General features: G+C 44.0%; 1 protein-coding gene across 1 annotated transcript in view; it reads right to left on the minus strand.

The window, feature by feature from the left end:
• The window catches only part of LOC138266411 (solute carrier family 2, facilitated glucose transporter member 11-like), a 137,794-nt gene that overhangs the window by 57,221 nt on the left and 62,478 nt on the right, over positions 1 to 18,095 (minus strand). The window lies entirely within an intron of this gene.

The raw sequence follows: 18,095 nt of genomic DNA on the forward strand, positions 1-18,095 counted from the left end.
ACATTTACAATCTTTCTAATCAGTTTTCCCCATAAAAAATGTTGCCAGGTAAAAGCTGCTGAACCGCTGACTAGTATTTTAAGGTTGGGTATAGCTGAAGAGGGCATCACAGGTATGCCTGTTGTTACCCTACTGCTTTTCCAAGCCGCAGAACCACTAACTAGTATTTAAGATTGGAAATGGCTGAGGAGGGTATCACAGGTATGCAAAATCAGCACACAAGTAGGATTACTGGGGTTTGGCACTGGAATAGTTGACAATGTAAGGGATGTACCATGGTAAGGACACATGTAGGTAATAATAAGCCTGTACTTCCTAAACTTCAGAATGTGCTTCCTACTGCCAGTGAAGGAAGGTTCTTATGGTATGCATGAATACACAATGTAGGGCTAACAGGAATTTGCCTTTCAACTTTGACAAAAGCTCACAGGAAATCTGATACAAACCTGGCTCTTAGCAATAAAGAACCCCTCTTACTTGGAAAAGAAGTAAAGTAGAGACACAATTTAGGTTCTGTTGATTGTATATTGTTCAGTCTGATTTTTGTCCAGTTCTAGCAGGGTGCCTGAACTCTCCTGTGATCCTGTGACAGGGCTTCAGGTCCATGCACACCGCTCTGCTGTGCACACTGAACATGTCTGTTCTTTACTCCCATTGGGTCTGCAGCCACAATGCTAAACTCAGGAACCCTTTGGAAAGTGTCCAGGGAAGGCGGGTCTGGATCCCCAAGCACACCGTATCACTCTCTACGCCGACCCTTCTTTTTTAGATATTTATGGTTACATCTGTGGTTCAATATCCATTGAGTGTCCTATAGATGCATATCGGGGGTTAATAAATTTGGCTACTGAATACCAGAATGGGTTGGCCATGGTTCTGCAACATCCCAAATCCTGCCTAAGAGATGCACAATCTCTCCTGGTCTGCCTTCTTCCTTACAAGTCTCTGGCAAGTGCCCTTGCCTCTTTCTTAAACTGCTTATCGGCTTCAGTATCAAATTTATTAGACCCAAGACTCACATCAGTTCTTTGAAAGGTTGAAGTCACCTCAGCAGCACCTCCTAAGCAGCAAGAGATGGTTGTATTATCACATCCTGAGTACCAACTGTGTATCGGTAAACACTCTACAAACTAGTGGTGCCTATGATTTCTACTTATGCGTGCAAGTTGATCTGAGCCACCGACTGGTGGTATGTCAACATTACTTACTGTAAACAAACAGAAAGGAAACAGACTGTGTTGTTGTTTAAGTAGTGTGCTTGGTTTTAATTAATAGGTGTGCATTTGTAACATAAAATGTAGAGCTTTCTTGGTGCTCGGAGTCATCATCCAGTGAGAAATAAAATAGTGTAATAAGTCTGACCGTGTGAGCGTGGCAACTGACCTGAGTGCATTAACACATATTTAAAATCACTCTTTGAAATTTCACATCACAGCAGATATCGTCGTTATTAAGTCCCTAGTCTAAACTTTGTAGCTTGCGTTCGACCCATGGGATCCTCTATAGGTCATCGTCAGGACATGAAATGTAACAAGTTTGCGAGTACAACCCTGAGGGGAAGTGAAATCCGACACTCAGCCATGAACATCAGAAGAGAAGTGAATCAACTCAATAGCTTCAGCAAAAGTGAGCATGCATTCTATTCAGGGACAGAGTTCTCCCAGAAACTGAAAAAAAATAAAAAAATAGACAGAACACACAGTCAAGAACACACAGTATTAAATTAGTGAGGGTGTCAAAAAGTGTGTTCCTTATGACACACAGACACATTATCACGGGTTCAAAACTGAAATGTCATAGTTTGGTGCTAAAGAAAATGATTTTCAATATGCTGCAGACTAAAAAATAGACAACCAAAGAGCTCAATATATTGTTTCTGCATGCTAGTATTGATGTAAGACAGGAGCCAAAAAGGGCTTCCTGGATTTGCAAACCTAGTTAAATTTGATCATCTAATCAAGGCAGTGGTTCTCCAAAGTGCAATGGTCAATGATGGAGGCACATGCAGATTGATATGGGCAGGAACCGCGTCATGAATAAAAGATGGTGCCTGCAGTAAGGTTGGCAAAAGGTATGTCTGGCTCCTGGTGATGCACTGCAAAAAATAAATGTCCTCAATAGAAACAATAGATTCAGATAAAAAGAAAAAATATAATCTATGGTGGAACAATCTGTCCTATAAAAATGACATAGAGACTATCAAGGAGTTTTAGACGGTCACAGAGATGCAAAATCAATCACCATGGACAGACAAAAACACACACATGTGCACCTGGACATTGTCAACCTGACTCGTAAAACAGAACAGTAGTGTGGTGAAATGCACTATAAAAACAGTAACATTATTGTGTGAGAAAGAAAAAAATCGCAGTGGAAAATAATTTTTAGAGAAGGGACATGTGACGGCTTCACATGTCACACCTTAGAATGTCAAGCTAAAGGTAGTGTTCCAGGCGAGTGAATGGCTTTTCTTACATACTGTTAGCTTCCTGTGATGATGTCCCATTCATACAGAGTTTTAAGACCTTCTTAAAGGGAACTGCACTGGGAAATCTGTTCGCATTTCTGACTACACAAAATGAAAGGGTGAACTTAAAGATGCTATTAATGGCTTGTCACCTACTCTCATCTGCAGTATGAGCTAACTCCTGGTTCTGTGCGACCGGTGGTTTGTCTTGGACCTTGCACCGAAATGCTGCATATTGATTGGCTGAAGCTGAGACGACACATTACAGTGACAACCCACATAACACTATCACTTATTTTCCTAACAGCTGCCAGTGCAGAACACATAGCTCCAAAAAGAAACGTAATGCTACAGTAACTGGGAGAACAGGTGAGTGCTTTACAGGATAGCTTTAGAGTCCTTCACTTGCCTGTGTAGCAGGATGAATGTTTAGATGAAAATGGATCTTATTTCTGTGGCCTCAAGTTCTAGAACTAAAGGAGGCCCCAAAACATCCTTTCCCTTGTCATAGATTTGCCTTCATATATTTAAAGTATTTCCAGTCCTTGAAAATTATTTTTAATCAGTGTATTGCTGGTTGTGGGACTAACGCATCACAGAGTACAATGAGTTAAAAGTGAATCGAGGTTTCGGAAGATCGCGCACCAGAGCAGCTAAGATGGCCTCTCGGTAACGATGCTCCCGAGCTGCTGAGGACGTTTTAATATCGGAGGGAGGCATTTTTGACGGCTGACTCATTTCTTTTCCAGAATTTGGTATGGGAACGTGCAGGGAGCAGTATGGTGAGTTTTTAATTTTTTTTAAACTCTGGTATTATACAGAATTCAATCTTTTCAACCTGCTGCTCCCTTTCTCAAAAAAATGCATCCGCCATTTTGAGAGGATTGTTTTCATTATTTAAAAATGTTTTCTTTTTTATCTTTTGGCTATTTTAATTAATGTGGAGAACTTAATACTTTTTTGAGATTCTTGGATGTCATCTTTGAAGGTGTTATAGACATTTTATTCTGGATTTTCTAATATAATTTTCAATATTTGTCCTCTGAGGTGACCTAATCGACGTTGCAGGAACATCAACTAAAATACTGTATTAAATATACACTGTGTTGCTGAAATGGAAGTTCCTCACACTTCAGAAATATCTGTATCCTCTGTTTCTAATTCTAATGGTCATAAAGACTCCGGGGGCAAAAAAAGAGTTAAAAAAGACCCATCCTCTCCAACTAAGTCTCCATTGCCTCTCACATTGGATGACATTATGGATGAGCTGAAGTTAATAAAGCCTTTTGTTATGGAGACAAATATTGCGTTACAGCGAATTGAAGAGAAATGGTCACGTCTGGATTCTAGACTTTCTGAGGTGGAACAGAGGATCAGTGACATACATACAGGATACTACTACTAAAGTTGATAATCTGACTAAGGAAGTCATACTACTTAAAAAACAGACAGAAGATTTGGAAAATCGTAATCGGCAAAATAATCTTCGCATTTATGGCATTCCGGAAGGCTCAGAAGGCCAAGATTTGATAACATTCTTGCAAACCCATATTTCAAAGATTGTTGATCTACAGAATACTACTGCTCTCAACATTCAGAGAGCCCATCGTATTGGTCCCCCTTCTACATCAAAACCAAGAGGAATTATCGCCCTCTTTCTATAATACTCAGATTTAATGGCTGCCAAACAACGTAAACAAATGTTGTGGTCGGGCCAAAAGATTTTCTTTATCCAGGATGTGGCCACGGCGACAGCCAAAAGAAGGAAATAATTTCTGGATGTCCGACCAGCTTTAAGAACAATGAATGCTAGATTTGGCCTTATTCACCCTTGTTTCTTTAAGGTTACCTTCAAGGACAGAACAACTACTTTTGAAAATCCCTCTGATCTGAAACAGTTTATATTTATTCACAAAGGGGAGGAAATGGAACTCAGCAAGACTTGATTGGTTAATGTGAAATTCTTAAATCATTTATTTCTTCTGTACAGATATTGAAACCGCTGAAATATCAAGTTGAGAAAATCCCCTTTCCGATTGTGTCTATATTCCTGTATATCTCAACATCATAGCGTTCTTTCCCTTTTTGGTAAGTCACGTCGTCAGTTGTTCATATTGTAATGTATTTATTCTGTTTCATCGTCTCTCCTCCCTCTTGTTATCAAATTATTGTAGTTTCTCGGGGGTACTGTTGCTGATTGGCCTCTATTTTTCTTGCTCCTCCCTTTCTCCCATGCAAAATATTTGTCTTCTTTTCAAGACAATTATGACTGAAGCTTCCTGGCTTTTTGTCATCTTTTGCTACCTCTTTCTTTTTCTTTCTCTCTTGTATTTTCTCCTTCTCCTTCTGTCTCTCTTTCTTCTTTTATTATTTTTTATACCTTACAATGCAAGGTTGGCATCAACAAGCAACCTCACTTAGATATATGTTCATAATTCCCCCCCCCACCTTCTTCTATGATTCACATGTTGTCTGTATCTTAGGTTTTGGTAAGGTTCTGTTGTCTAAATGTCTTCTATTATTTAAATGACCAGTCTTCGTGTTATCTCATGGAATGTTAAGGGCTTACGTAATCCAGTTAAGAAACAAAGAGTGCTCCAACATCTCTCTAAATTGAATTGTCAAGTTGCTCTTGTACAAGAAACCCATCTTAAAGAGCAGGACTTTAAAAGTCTAAATAGAAACTGGGTTAGTCATGTTTTCGGTTCCTCTGCAGCTCATAATAAGAATGGGGTAATAATTTTGTTTCATAGATCTTTACAAATACAAGTTGTGGAAGAGATTAAAGATGTTATAGGTAGATGGATTTTACTGACAGTTAAAATTAATGGTATGCTGTTTTCCATTTGCAATGTTTATGGTCCAACTGGAGTAGAGCCTCAATTTTGGGTTAATTTTTCTTCTTTACTTCTATCTTGCAACTCTGAAAATCTTGTGGTAGGAGGTGATTGCAATCAACTTATGGATCCTTTTGTAGATCGTTGTTCTCAAACTCGTTATATCCCTAATAAAATGCAAAAAGCATTTCATCAAGCAGCCTCCTCCAGAGGTTTACGTGATATATGGAGAATTGCTCATCCAGATATCTTAGAATTCACGTTTTATTCTCCAGTGCATCACTCATATTCTAGAATAGATTATATATTTGCTACACAAAATGTTTTACAAACAATTTCACATGCTGACATTGGGTCTATTCTTCTATCAGATCACATCCCAGTAATTATTGATATGAACCTTCCAGGAAATTCCTCCTTTTCTAATCGCTGGAGGTTTATTAACACTTTATTGCAAGACCATTTATTTATTGAACAATTTACAAGGTTTTCTAAAGAATTTTTTATGCACAATTTACCTTTTGACACTCAGATGAATTTGATATGGGATGCATTTAAAGCTACTGCTAGAGGCTTTATTATAGATTATGTTGCCACTAAAAAGAAAGAACATTCTAAAGTTTCCTCTCAATTGCTTACACAAATAAAGTGTCTTGAGCATTAATATTTCTCCTCTAACAAACCAGATACTTTATCCAGGTTGATTGATGCTAAATTACAATACAATAAGCATTCTTTGGAAAGTGCATGTGGAACTCTACTCAAGATAAATTCCACATTTTATGGGGGGAAAAATAAAGCGGGTAAACTATTGGCAAATTATTTAAAGATCAAAAAACAAAAGTCTAAAATTACTGTTATCACAGATACATTTGGAAACAGGCACACTAATGATTCAGAAATCCTGGAATGCTTTACTGACTACTATACTACTTTATATACTCTTGAAAATACTCCTAATATGACTGATGTAGATACCTTCTTCCAATCTATTCCTTTGATACATAAAGTAGATCTGAAACTATTAGACTCTGAACTATCTGAGACAGAAATTAAAAATGCCATTACCAAACTTCCTAAAGATAAGGCCCCTGGCCCTGATGGCTTTTCACTTGAATTTTATTCAACCTTTCCATCTATTTTAGTTCCAAAGTTATTAACACTTATACAATATTTCATATCACAAGATCAAGCAAAGGGAACTTTTTCTGAAGCTATGTTGTGTTTGATTCCTAAAAAGGATAAGGATTTATCCAAATGTGGTAATTATAGACCTATATCCCTTATTAATGTTGATTGTAAAATCTTTGCAAAAGTCCTAGCCTTACGGATTAATCATTTTATCCCAGACTTAATAGACATTCATCAGTCAGGTTTTGTTAAGGGGCGATACATATCGGATAATTCTAGAACTTTTCTCAATATGATTCATCTTGCTTCTAAGTCCAGGGACCCTATAGCTGCTATAACTCTAGATGCTGAAAAAGCCTTTGATCGAGTTTGTTGGGATTTTATGTTTGGAGCATTAAAATGGCATGGTTTTAGTCCTCATAATATTAAACTTATTAGTATTTTATACTCCTCACCCTCTACATCTATTTTAGTCAATGGTAAACAATCCCATTACTTCCCCCTGCACCGAGGTACTAGACAAGGTTGTCCTCTATCACCTCTTTTATTTATATTAACCCTCGAGCCCCTTCTAGAGAAAATACGTAGGTCATCTGATTTTTATGGTTTTAAGCAAAAAGACACCGAGATTAAATTCACAGCATATGCTGACGATATTTTGCTTTTCATCTCTAATCCTCAAAAGGCTATTCCGGAATTTGGTAACTTACTACAAGAATTCTCAAGGTTATAAGCTTAATGGAAACAAATCAGAGGTTTTGCCATTAAATGCTTATTGTTTACCCAACATGTTTAAAGATACTGGTATTACGTGGAACTCTAAGCATATCAAATGCCTGGGCATATCCTATTCCAACTGTATTAAAGACACTATTCAAACTAATCTCAAAGAAGTAGAGTCAAAGATTTTGAAATTGCTTGACAGATGGTATCCTCTTTATTTAACTTGGTGGGGAAGATTGGCCACAATTAAAACTATGTTGTTGCCCGTTTTAAATTTTGATTTATCTATGCTCCCAGTTAAACTTCCTTCTGTTTTTTTAAAAACTATAAATACATTATTTATGAAATTGTTATGGAACAAACGTAAATCTCGTATATCTCTAATCAAATTACAAGAACCTAGAGATAATGGAGGTGTAAATTTTCCGTGCCTTAGAAGATATCACTCTGCATTTGTTTTAAAACAAATATGGTCGTCCCTCTCTCCCACTTTTCATAACGGGACCTCTTTATGGAGTCAATTGGAGCAGTCACAAATTACACCATTTACATTTAGAGATGCAGTTCGGCTTTCAAAACCTCCAAAATCTCTTTTCTCTCCGATAATAACTCATTATATTTCTATTGCCAAGCCATTACTTCTTGCATCTCACTCCTCAAATGAGAACCTTAGGCAAACTCCTATATGGTACAATAATGATGTTAAATCTCATAATAGAACTTTAGTTTGGAAAGAGTGGATGCACAAATGCATTATACCTTTAGATCATTTAATTTTAGATAATGCTGTACTTGAATTTCATGATATTCAACAGACATTTCATATCTCCTCTTATTACGCTGTACAATACCAAACTCTCTTTGCTATCCTCTATAACTTGTTATCTCAATCTTTGGAGGCTCCCTCGTCTACACAGCCTATTTCCCAGCCTCATAATTTTTCCTCACATGTCCCAGCGTCCTCTATATGTAAAACCCTTACACATACTAGTTTTGTGGGACCAAAGTCTAAAATAGAATTAGCATGGGAGCAGGATTTCAATCAAAACCTTCCTACATCTACCTGGAAACAAATATGGTCAAAACTCCATACAACATCCCGTTCAGCATCTACAACCCAAACATTATTTTACTTTTATAATAGGTTGTACTATACTCCTGTGGATCTTTATAAATTTAAACTTACTACAGACAGCAAGTGTTGGTCGTGCTCTAAAGAAAATAGCCATTATATGCACATGTTTTTTGAGTGCCCTTCAGTTCATACTTTTTGGGAACAAGTTTGGGATAAAGTCAATCAGATTTTGTCCATCAATGTACCTTTTAATATATTACATATTTTTTTGGGTAGTCCCTCATCTATTTGGCATTCTCAATCACTGCTTGGTAAATTGGCTGATTTACTCATTACTAGTGCACTGCAAATTATAACTTCTAATTGGAAAGATACCATGAAAATATATGTTGTTGCTTGGTGGAATCTGATTTGTTATAATCACAGAATGGATCGAGCAAATGCTAATACTACTCAACTGTTAATTAAAAGGGACAAGCTTTGGCTTCCTCTCACCTCTTTTCTTTCGAAACACAAGACCTTTCATACTACTGTTAATACTTAATGGTTGCTTTATTGTAAATATGTGATCTTTAATTTGCATTGTTTAACTTTTTCTTTTCTTTCCTTTCTCTCTTCTCTTTCTTTCTTTACTAAAACATAACAAAAATGCTATTATTCTATGGTACAATATTCTATTCCGGTTGTGTATACAAATTGGTTTATAGGTACAATTATCTTTATGATTTTTTTTAGTTACAATGTATTTATCCTGTTGTACTAGTGTATGCTAACTTATTCAATAAAGCATTATTAAAAATCAAACAAAAAAAAGTGAGTATAGGTTTCAACAGAAATAAGATCACTGCCCTTAAACTCTTATTGCCAATGATGACTAGGTCTCCACAATAGTCAAAATGGCTTTGTGTGTCTGTAGGGTAGTTCTATCTGTTGCACATACAAAGGCAATAGTTCGACCAAAGTATATTATCTTCACTGTTCTGGGCATGTAAACAACTCAAAGTTAAACTGAAGAGACTACATGTGACCTATGAGCAGGTAGTGCCTGGCCATTCCTGACTTGGAATGCTAGCGTTTGGTTGCCCAGTTCGCATGCCATGCTGCCTGGTTAGGCAAATGCTCCCTAGCAGTGTATGAGTATAGGTGGGAGGGTTCCATGGGAATATAGACTACCAACTTCAATACTGCTGCCTATTACCGGCAATCACACGGGTCACCCATAAGGTGATCTTAATGTCTATGGTATGGAATTGGGTAATAACGAAGATGCTGTTGACGACAACACCATTTGCAACTGAAGACCCACTTAAGGGGCTGAAACACTTCTTAATTTCTGAATGTTACACACTGACACTAGTGTGTTTGGGAGGCTGGAGGGTGGCTGTATGCTGATAGGGGGCTGGTATGAAGGAGAGGAACTTAGGTCCTCTGAGAGCACTTGGTGAACAGGTGTGGGTTCTCTACACCTGGCGGTGTATATAGTTGTAATGCGTCACAATTGTCTAGGTAACCTGTTATGTTGTACATACAGGCACTGTTTCCATTGTCCTGAGGAGGCCGGATTTGTTAAGGCCGAAACGCGTCAACTGTAATTTCAAAGGAGTGACTGTTGGAATTTCTGAACTACTGGATTTAATCATTTTTGGACTGTATCGGACACTTATTCCAGTGATTGATTTCACTCACTGATGGAAGATACTTTCCCTGGACAACTGTCACTACCTTCTAATGTGACTGCTCGCCACTGGATGGCCAAGCAGCCTATGTTTTATGTACTACGGTGCCCTAAAGGAGTCGTTGGTTGATTTGTTTCGTTTATGTGCAGTACTTGTATATAATTAGATATTTTGTGTTTTTATTACATATTTTGTTCATTAGTTCTTTAGGTGAATAGGTAATTTGTTGACACTATGATTGAATTGATTTAATTGTAATAAAGAAATTACGTTTCAGTGAAAAATTGAGGTTTTCACTTAGATAGTTGGTTACATATTTATCCCTGCTGGATATCTTGATTTCAGTATAGTTTTTGTCCCTGATCCAGTGGGGTAATAGGGACCCCCCCTCTCAGTTTGTCCTTTGCTCTCCAGAGATGAGGCCATCAAAAAGGAATGTGGCCTCCTGGTGGGATGGTATGCAGTAGAATCCTTGAGAACAGTGCACTTGGTAATTCAACGGGTGGATCAGGAGCTCTCTACCTTTAGGTCTTGATGATTCACATCTGGGGTCGATAATGCAAACATGTGTTGGGGGGAACCCCTTTTCTGTCTGATATGGAAATATGGGATATCTCATTCTTTCCCAGGATAAAACGGATGGCTGAGACGGCAAGCTGGATTGAGGGTGGGTGTATCAACTTAAGGAATCCATATAAGAAGAGGACTTTATTTTACTTGGCGGGCTAGAAGAAAATTCTTGGTGGGCCAGAGGACATTTCTAACATTTGCCAAGATGACGTCTACAGCTTGGCAACGATGGTGAGGGTTTTAATGGTGCCACCCGGAATCGGCCACACTGCAGGAGATTGTGGACCTCACAGATGAGCGGTGCCACCCAGAATAGGCCACACTGCAGGAGATTGTGGACCTCACAGATGGGGGCAGAAGGGGCTTTGATACAGCATCGGTAGTTTGAACATCAAGTGGGAAAGAGACTGGGCAACTCCATTCACAGATCCGGGGATGGCTACAGTGCTACAATATAAAACACCTTCCAGCAATACCCGTTTCTGCCTGACTCAATTTAACATGCTACACAGGGCTTAACTTACATCACAAACTCTTAGTTAAATATATCCAACTCACTTGGACAAATGCTCCCAATGCTGCCAGAGTGGGGCAGATTTTTTGCATATGATCTAGGCTTGCCCAATGTTTTGTGAATATTGGGTGAGGGTGGTGAATGCCCTGGCACTGGTTCCAAGAGTCTGAATAGATCACTCTTTGACACAATGTATAATGGGGTTGCATCCCATACCTAAAAATAGGAAGATAAGCCTAAATATTATATCTTTATTGTAAGTACTTGGTAAACATAGGATAATGATCCACTGGATTCAAACAATAGCCCTTCAATACAACTGTGATGTAAGGATATCTCGGAATGGTCCCTGGCTTAGAAATTCCGGATGAAAATGGTACGGACTGATGAAAAATAGAGGACGATTTAAAAAGTCTGAGGGGGTGGGAAGATTTGCTTCTGAAAAGGAAAGGCAACATCACACAAACCTAAAACTACTGTGTTGGAAGGGGAAGTTGGCTACACATGTGTCTAGGAAGAGCTTTCATATTTTTGGAGTTAAAATTGTGATCTTGACTGGTTAGTGAATACTGCTCTTACAATGATGTTGCTGTAAATTTATCTACTTTGTTATGAAAAATACAATAAAATGTGATTAAAAAAAAGAACAGCTATCGCCAACGAAACTTGTATGTATTAGGTTTCTCACTGATAGAAAACTTTTGATAATGACTAAAGAGGTATACTAGAAGTAGTACTTGATGATGGAAGAGGGTATCCCAGGTCTATATTTTGATGTGGTTTTTTTGTGATCCATAGTGTTATGTTGACCATGAAAAGTCTATTGAGATACTGTACTAGCTGTGTGGTGCTCTTTGTCCCCAGAGGGATATCATCTTGAAAAATGCCTTCAAAATGCAGTTTATGAGCCTGCCAATTGTGTATCACTTGGCCCAGACATTTTAAATGGATTCAACACAAACACTGTATTGTGATACATCATAGGCTTCACTATGTTTTAAAATAGTTGCCTCATTGTTTAGATAAACATGTATATGAGGAGGCAGTGGGCTTTAGAACTGTACTAAGTTCTTTTTGCTTTCTTAACCTGGTTACCATTAACTTGCAATGTTTTAAAAATATAAACATCCATAACACAACGACCAGACAAAGAGCAATATGATTGCTTATAATATGTATATGGTGTCTTAAATGTACTCAGTCCTGTACCCTGGAGTACAAAACAGTCTTATAATATCGAATGAAAGACAAAACAAAGGTGGTCATTACAACCCTGGCGGTCGGTGTTAAAGCGGCGGTAAGACCGCCAACAGGCCGGCGGAAAAAAAAAATGGAATCACGACCATGGCGGAAACCGCCAACAAAGACAGCCACTTTAGCACTCAGACCGCCATGGCGGTACAAACAAACAGCCTGCCGGTCAACGCTAACAGACAGGCGGGAGACATTGTACCGCCCACAGTATCACAACCTACCAATCCACCATCTTTTCCTGGGCGGATTCACCACGAACAAAAACACGGCGGACACTGGACTTCGAAGGGAAAATGCTCACCTCTACACACCCCACGAGGAACCAGAGCTTCACATTTTTCCAGACTTTATCTTCTTGCTCCTCTACCAGGAGCACGAACGCCAGCGGCGAAGACCACGGTGAGTACTGCACCTACGACACAGGGGAGGGGGTAGGGGAAAAAACAGGGACAAACACACGCAACACGCAACACCCCCACCCTCACCCACGACAACACACACACTAATACATATTGATACATTACAGTTACACCCCCCCAGCCCCCCTGGAAGAATGCAAAGACAAAAGGAAATTAGTGTAACCATTGTAATCTATTAAAATCCAGTACGCAAAAATATATATACACTATAAACAAATATATACACCAAGAATAGAAGTCCAGGTATTGCTCCATTTAAGTCTGTGGAACACTGGGCCCACTGCATGGTCGAGGCACACACAAGGTACCCGAACATGACGGAGAGAACACTGTAGGGGCATCAGATAGAAATAAAACAGGCACCTCAGTGGGAAGGGAAAGGGGGGGTACCTCAGCCGGTTAAGTGTACGACGCCAAATCCACGAGGGGGCCACATGCCCACTGTGCAATCCTGGGGAGTGCAAAGCCACAGTCTCACAAGTCTCTACAGTGGGTGGTTGGCCCACTGTTCAATCCTGGGGAGTGCCAAACCACAGTCTCACAAGTCTCTACAGTGGGTGGTTTGCCCACTGCCTTATCCTGGGGAGTGCAAAGCCACAGTCTCACAAGTCTCTACAGTGGGTGGTTTGCCCACTGTTCAATCCTGGGGAGTGCAAAGCCACAGTCTCACAAGTCTCTACAGTGGGTGGTTTGCCCACTGTCTTATCCTGAGGAGTGCAAAGCCACAGTCTCACAATTCTCTACATTGGGTGGTTTGCCCACTGTTCAATCTTGGGGAGTGCAAAGCCACAGTCTCACAATTCTCTACAGTGGGTGGTTTGCCCACTGTTCAATCCTGGGGAGTACAAAGCCACAGTCTCACAAGTCTTGAGTGCAAAGCCACAGTCTCACAAGTCTCTACATTGGGTGGTTTGACCACTGTTCAATCCTGGGGAGTGCAAAGCCACAGTCTCTCAAGTGGATAACAGTCTCCACTGGTTCTGGAGGAGGCTTTGTGCCCAGAGTGCTTCATCCTGCCAAGGACTGAGGTAGTGGATGTAAATCTCCACTGGTTCTGGAGGGGGCTTGGTGCCCAGATTGCTTCATTCTGCCAAGGACTGAGGTAGTGGATGCCTTTCTACACTGGTTCTGGAGGGGGCTCTGTGCCCAGGGTGCTTCATCCTGCCAAGGACTGAGGTAGTGGATGTAAATCTCCACTGGTTCTAGAGGGGGCTTGGTGCCCAGAGTGCTTCATCCTGCCAAGGACTGAGGTAGTGGATGTAAATCTCCACTGGTTCTGGAGGGGGCTTTGTGCCCAGAGTGCTTCATCCTGCCAAGGACTGAGGTAGTGGATGTAAATCTCCACTGGTTCTGGAGGGGGCTTGGTGCCCAGAATGCTTCATCCTGGCAAAGATAGAGGTAGTGGATGCCTTTCTCCACTGGTTCTGGAGGGGGCTTTGTGCCCAGAGTGCTTCATCCTGACAAGGACTGAGGTAGTGGATGTAAATCTCCACTGGTTCTTGAGGGGCTTTGTGCCCAGCGTGCTTCATCCTGCCAAGGACTGAGGAAGTGGATGTAAATCTCCACTGGTTCTGGAGGCGGCTTGGTGCCCAGAGTGCTTCATCCTGCCAAGGACTGAGGTAGTGGATGTAAATCTCCACTGGGTCTGGAAGGGGCTTGGTGCCCAGAGTGCTTCATCCTGCTCATGGCGGACTCAGTAGCGTCAGTGCTCTTGGCGCTCATGGGCCGGCGATGCTTGTTGCAGCGGTGTCCTTGGCAGCGGTGCTTGTGGCAGCAGTTTCCTGTTCAGCGGTGCTTGTCCTTGGCAGCGGTGCTTGTGGCGGCGGTGTCCTGTTCAGCGGTGCTTGTGGCGGCGGTGTCCTTGGCAGCAGTGCTTGTGGCGGCGGTGTCCTGTTCAGCGGTGCTTGTGGTGGCGGTGTCCTGTTCAGCGGTGCTTGTGGCGGCGGTGTCCTTGGCAGCGACTCAGCTGCTGGTGGTCCTGTCTGGACCTGTGGGACTGCTGCTGGCGGTCCTGTCTGGGCCTGCGGGGCTGCTGCTGGCGGTCCTGTCTGGGCCAGTGGGGTTGGTGCTGACGGTCGCCTCCTGGGCAGCGGGGCTGCTGCTGGCTGTCCTGTCTGGGCCAGCGGGGCTGATGGCGGTCGCCTCCTGGGCACCGGGGCTGATGGCGGTCGCCTCCTGGACAGCGGGGCTGATGGCGGTCCCCTTCTGGGCAGCGGGGCTGCTGCTGGCGGTCCTGTCTGGGCCAGCGGAGCTGGTGCTGGTGGTCGCCTCCTGGGCAGCGGGGCTGATGGCCGTCGGCTCCTGGGCAGCGGGGCTGATGGCGGTCGCCTCCTGGGCAGCGGCGATGATGGCGGTCGCCTCCTGGGCAGCGGGGCTGATGGTGGTCTTCTCCGCCGTGCTGATCTTCCCAAACTTGCTGGGTTTCTTGTGCCCCTTCCCCACCTTGGAAGGTGTTGCAGCTCACTCCACACTCCCACCTGTAACCCTGGGAGCGGCTTTGGTGGCTGGTGTCTTCCCTCTCTCCCGCCGGGCACTGGTCAACTTTTGAAGCTTGACAGGTGGGGGACTGTCCGTGCTGTGGCTCCTTGCCACACTGGCTGCCCTGCTGCCTGGTGCACTCCAGAATCCGGTGACTACTGGCACCACTGATCCCGCCGATGTCGTGCCTGAGGTGCCAGGTTGGGACCTGGAGAGTCAGGCCCTAGGAGACTGACGGGGTGGGGGAGGTGAGTGAAAGAGGTCAAGGGTGGACAGGAAAAGTTTCTTGGGAACACTGGGACAGAGGGGGTTTGGGAGTGGAGGAAGAGGTTGCGGTTGTAGGAGGTGTACATTTGGTGACTTTGGGTGAAGGTGTATGTGCTGGAGGCTGTCGTGAGGTGGATGGCTGTTGGGTGGGTGTGTCCCTGCGTTTGTGTACCTTGGGAGGTGGCGTCACAGACACACTGGGAGAGGACACAGGGGATGTGTGAATGGTAGTGGGGGTCGTGACTGCACGTGAGCGGGATGTGGTGGTGGGTGTTCTGGTGATGGAAGTAGTGGCTGTAGATATAGTGCATGCAGGTGTGAGTGGAGACGAGACTGGGAGGGAGGAGGGAGACGAGGAGGAGGGGTACACAGTGGAGGCAGTGGATGTTGCTATGTCTGCATGTGTGTGATGCTTGCATCAGTGCCTGTGGGATGTGTGGTGCTTATGTTTGCCTGAGCCTCCTTTGTGTGTTGAGGTGTGTGCATGACGGTCTGATGGTGTGCTTGGGGTAGGCTGAGGTACAGGGGTTTGGTTCTGGGTGGAGGAAGTTGGAGGGGGGAGGCTAGAGACAGGGACATTGGCTGCCATCAGTGCTGAGGCCAGAGTCTGAAAAGCTCGCAGAAGGGCTGCCTGACCAGAATGAATACCCTCCAGGAATGCATTTGTTTGTTGCAACTGCCTCTCTACACCCTGGATGGCATTCAAAATGGTAGACTGCCCAACAGTGAGGGACCTGAGGAGGTCAATGGCCTCCTCACTGAGGGCAGCAGGGGTGACTGGGGCAGGGCCTGAGGTGCCTGGGGCGAAGGAGATGCCCACCTTCCTGGGTGAGCAGGCATGGGGCAAAGGGTGAGGGGCTGCTGGGAGGGCGGTGCTGGTAGGGGGATTGCGGCTGTACCTGTAGATGCGGGGGGCACAGATGAGCCCGCCACCACAAGGGAGCTCGCATCAGAGGACTAGTCCGTATCACTGGTGTCAGCTCCTGTCCCCGCCGTGGAGCTCCCCTCGCCCTCCGTCCCACTGCTGAAATCAGACTCCGTAGTGTCGCCCTCCAGGGCCATGTGGGATGCAGCTCCCTCCTGCTCCGGTGCCACTGCTCCTCCGCCTGATGATGCTAATGCACACAAGAACAGGGAGGCCACAAAAAGGGGGGGGACACCAGAAGAAAGACATGTTGAGTGCATGCATTACCGCTACCATTGGTGGACACAACAGACACAGAAGCCCCCTGCACTACGTCGTGCACTTGGGGTCCACTATTCAATCCCTGGGACATGGCCTACAAGGCTATGGCCGACATCTGCACACATGGATGTCACAGGAGCCTGACTAGGTGTAGTTGGCACTGTACCCGGATGGGGTGCCCCAGGGTCTACCTGAAAAAGGGGACCTAACTAGCACACTCGCCCTGGCCTAGGGAAACCCACAGTCCACCTCCCCTACCCAGACACCTCCACTGCGCACTGAATCAGCAGAATGAGAGTGTACTCACTCCCTTGTTGCTGCTGTGATGCCTTCAAGCGCCCATCCAACTCCGGGTACGCCACCGCCAGGATCCTGAACACCAGGGGGGTCATGGTGCGACAGGCACCCATCCACGTTGGGAGGCCATCCCCAGCTGGGCCTCCGCCGTCTTCTTGCTCCAGCGGCGAATGTCCTCCCATCTCTTACGGCAGTGGGTGCTCCGTCTGTGATAGACCCCCAGGGTCCAGACGTCCTTGGCGATGGCACGCCAAATATCCTTCTTCTGATGGGCGCTGACCTACAGGAATTGTACACGGGAAAAAGAGAAGTTATTACCAACTGCACCGTCACAGTCATTGGCCCGCATCCCTACCCATGTCATGTGGCACATGCACTCACCGTCGTTTCATGCACGCCTCATTCTCCCGCCCTATCTTTCATCCACCCCACTCCACACAGGCATAGCCCATACAGCATGCTCCCAGTGTACTTACCTGTTTGTCTGGAGGACCGTAGAGTAGCGTATACTGGGGCAGGACCCCATCCATGAGTTTCTCCAACTCCTCCGAAGTGAAGGCAGGGGCCCTTTCCCCAGACACACGAGCCATTGTCTCTTCCAGACTGAGGTCACAGAAGCACTTGCAGTGTAGGTCCTCTCCTGTTGAAGATCAGGTATCGAGTGATTGAACAGATAGAAAACGGCGGTCACGTCAGCGGCGGTGCGTACTGTCACCGCCGGCGTACATCGTCATTGGCTCCTGGGACCCATAGGGTCCAATGTTAACCAATGCAGAATTGTGCTGCGGTCTTCGACCGCCTACCGCGACGGGGGACAACGCCAGCCCAGTTACCTCACATCCCATTGTCCCACTTTACAGGTCAGGCAGCCGCCATATCACGGGCCCACATGGCTTTATTTTTAACTGCGTCACACATACCTAGGCCTTGCCTCAACACTCATACATGCAAATTTCAGATTATGAATCGTGTTCTGTGTAAGCGGTGTGTACGAACCTCTGAGTTGGTTGACTCTGTGCTCGCTGTTGTCCTTCATAGGCACCGTCCGCTGGGACATGTAAGGAGATGGCGGCATCCTCCGGTGTACAGACCGCTCGTGGACCTGTCAACAATGGAGGAAAGACATGTAATCATCACCTACAGGCTTGATTGTGCCACAATGCTGGAACTGTGTGTCTAGTTGGAGCCAGACCTGATGTCA

This window comes from Pleurodeles waltl, chromosome 11 (assembly GCF_031143425.1).
Source record: "Pleurodeles waltl isolate 20211129_DDA chromosome 11, aPleWal1.hap1.20221129, whole genome shotgun sequence".
Lineage (NCBI taxonomy): Eukaryota > Metazoa > Chordata > Amphibia > Caudata > Salamandridae > Pleurodeles > Pleurodeles waltl.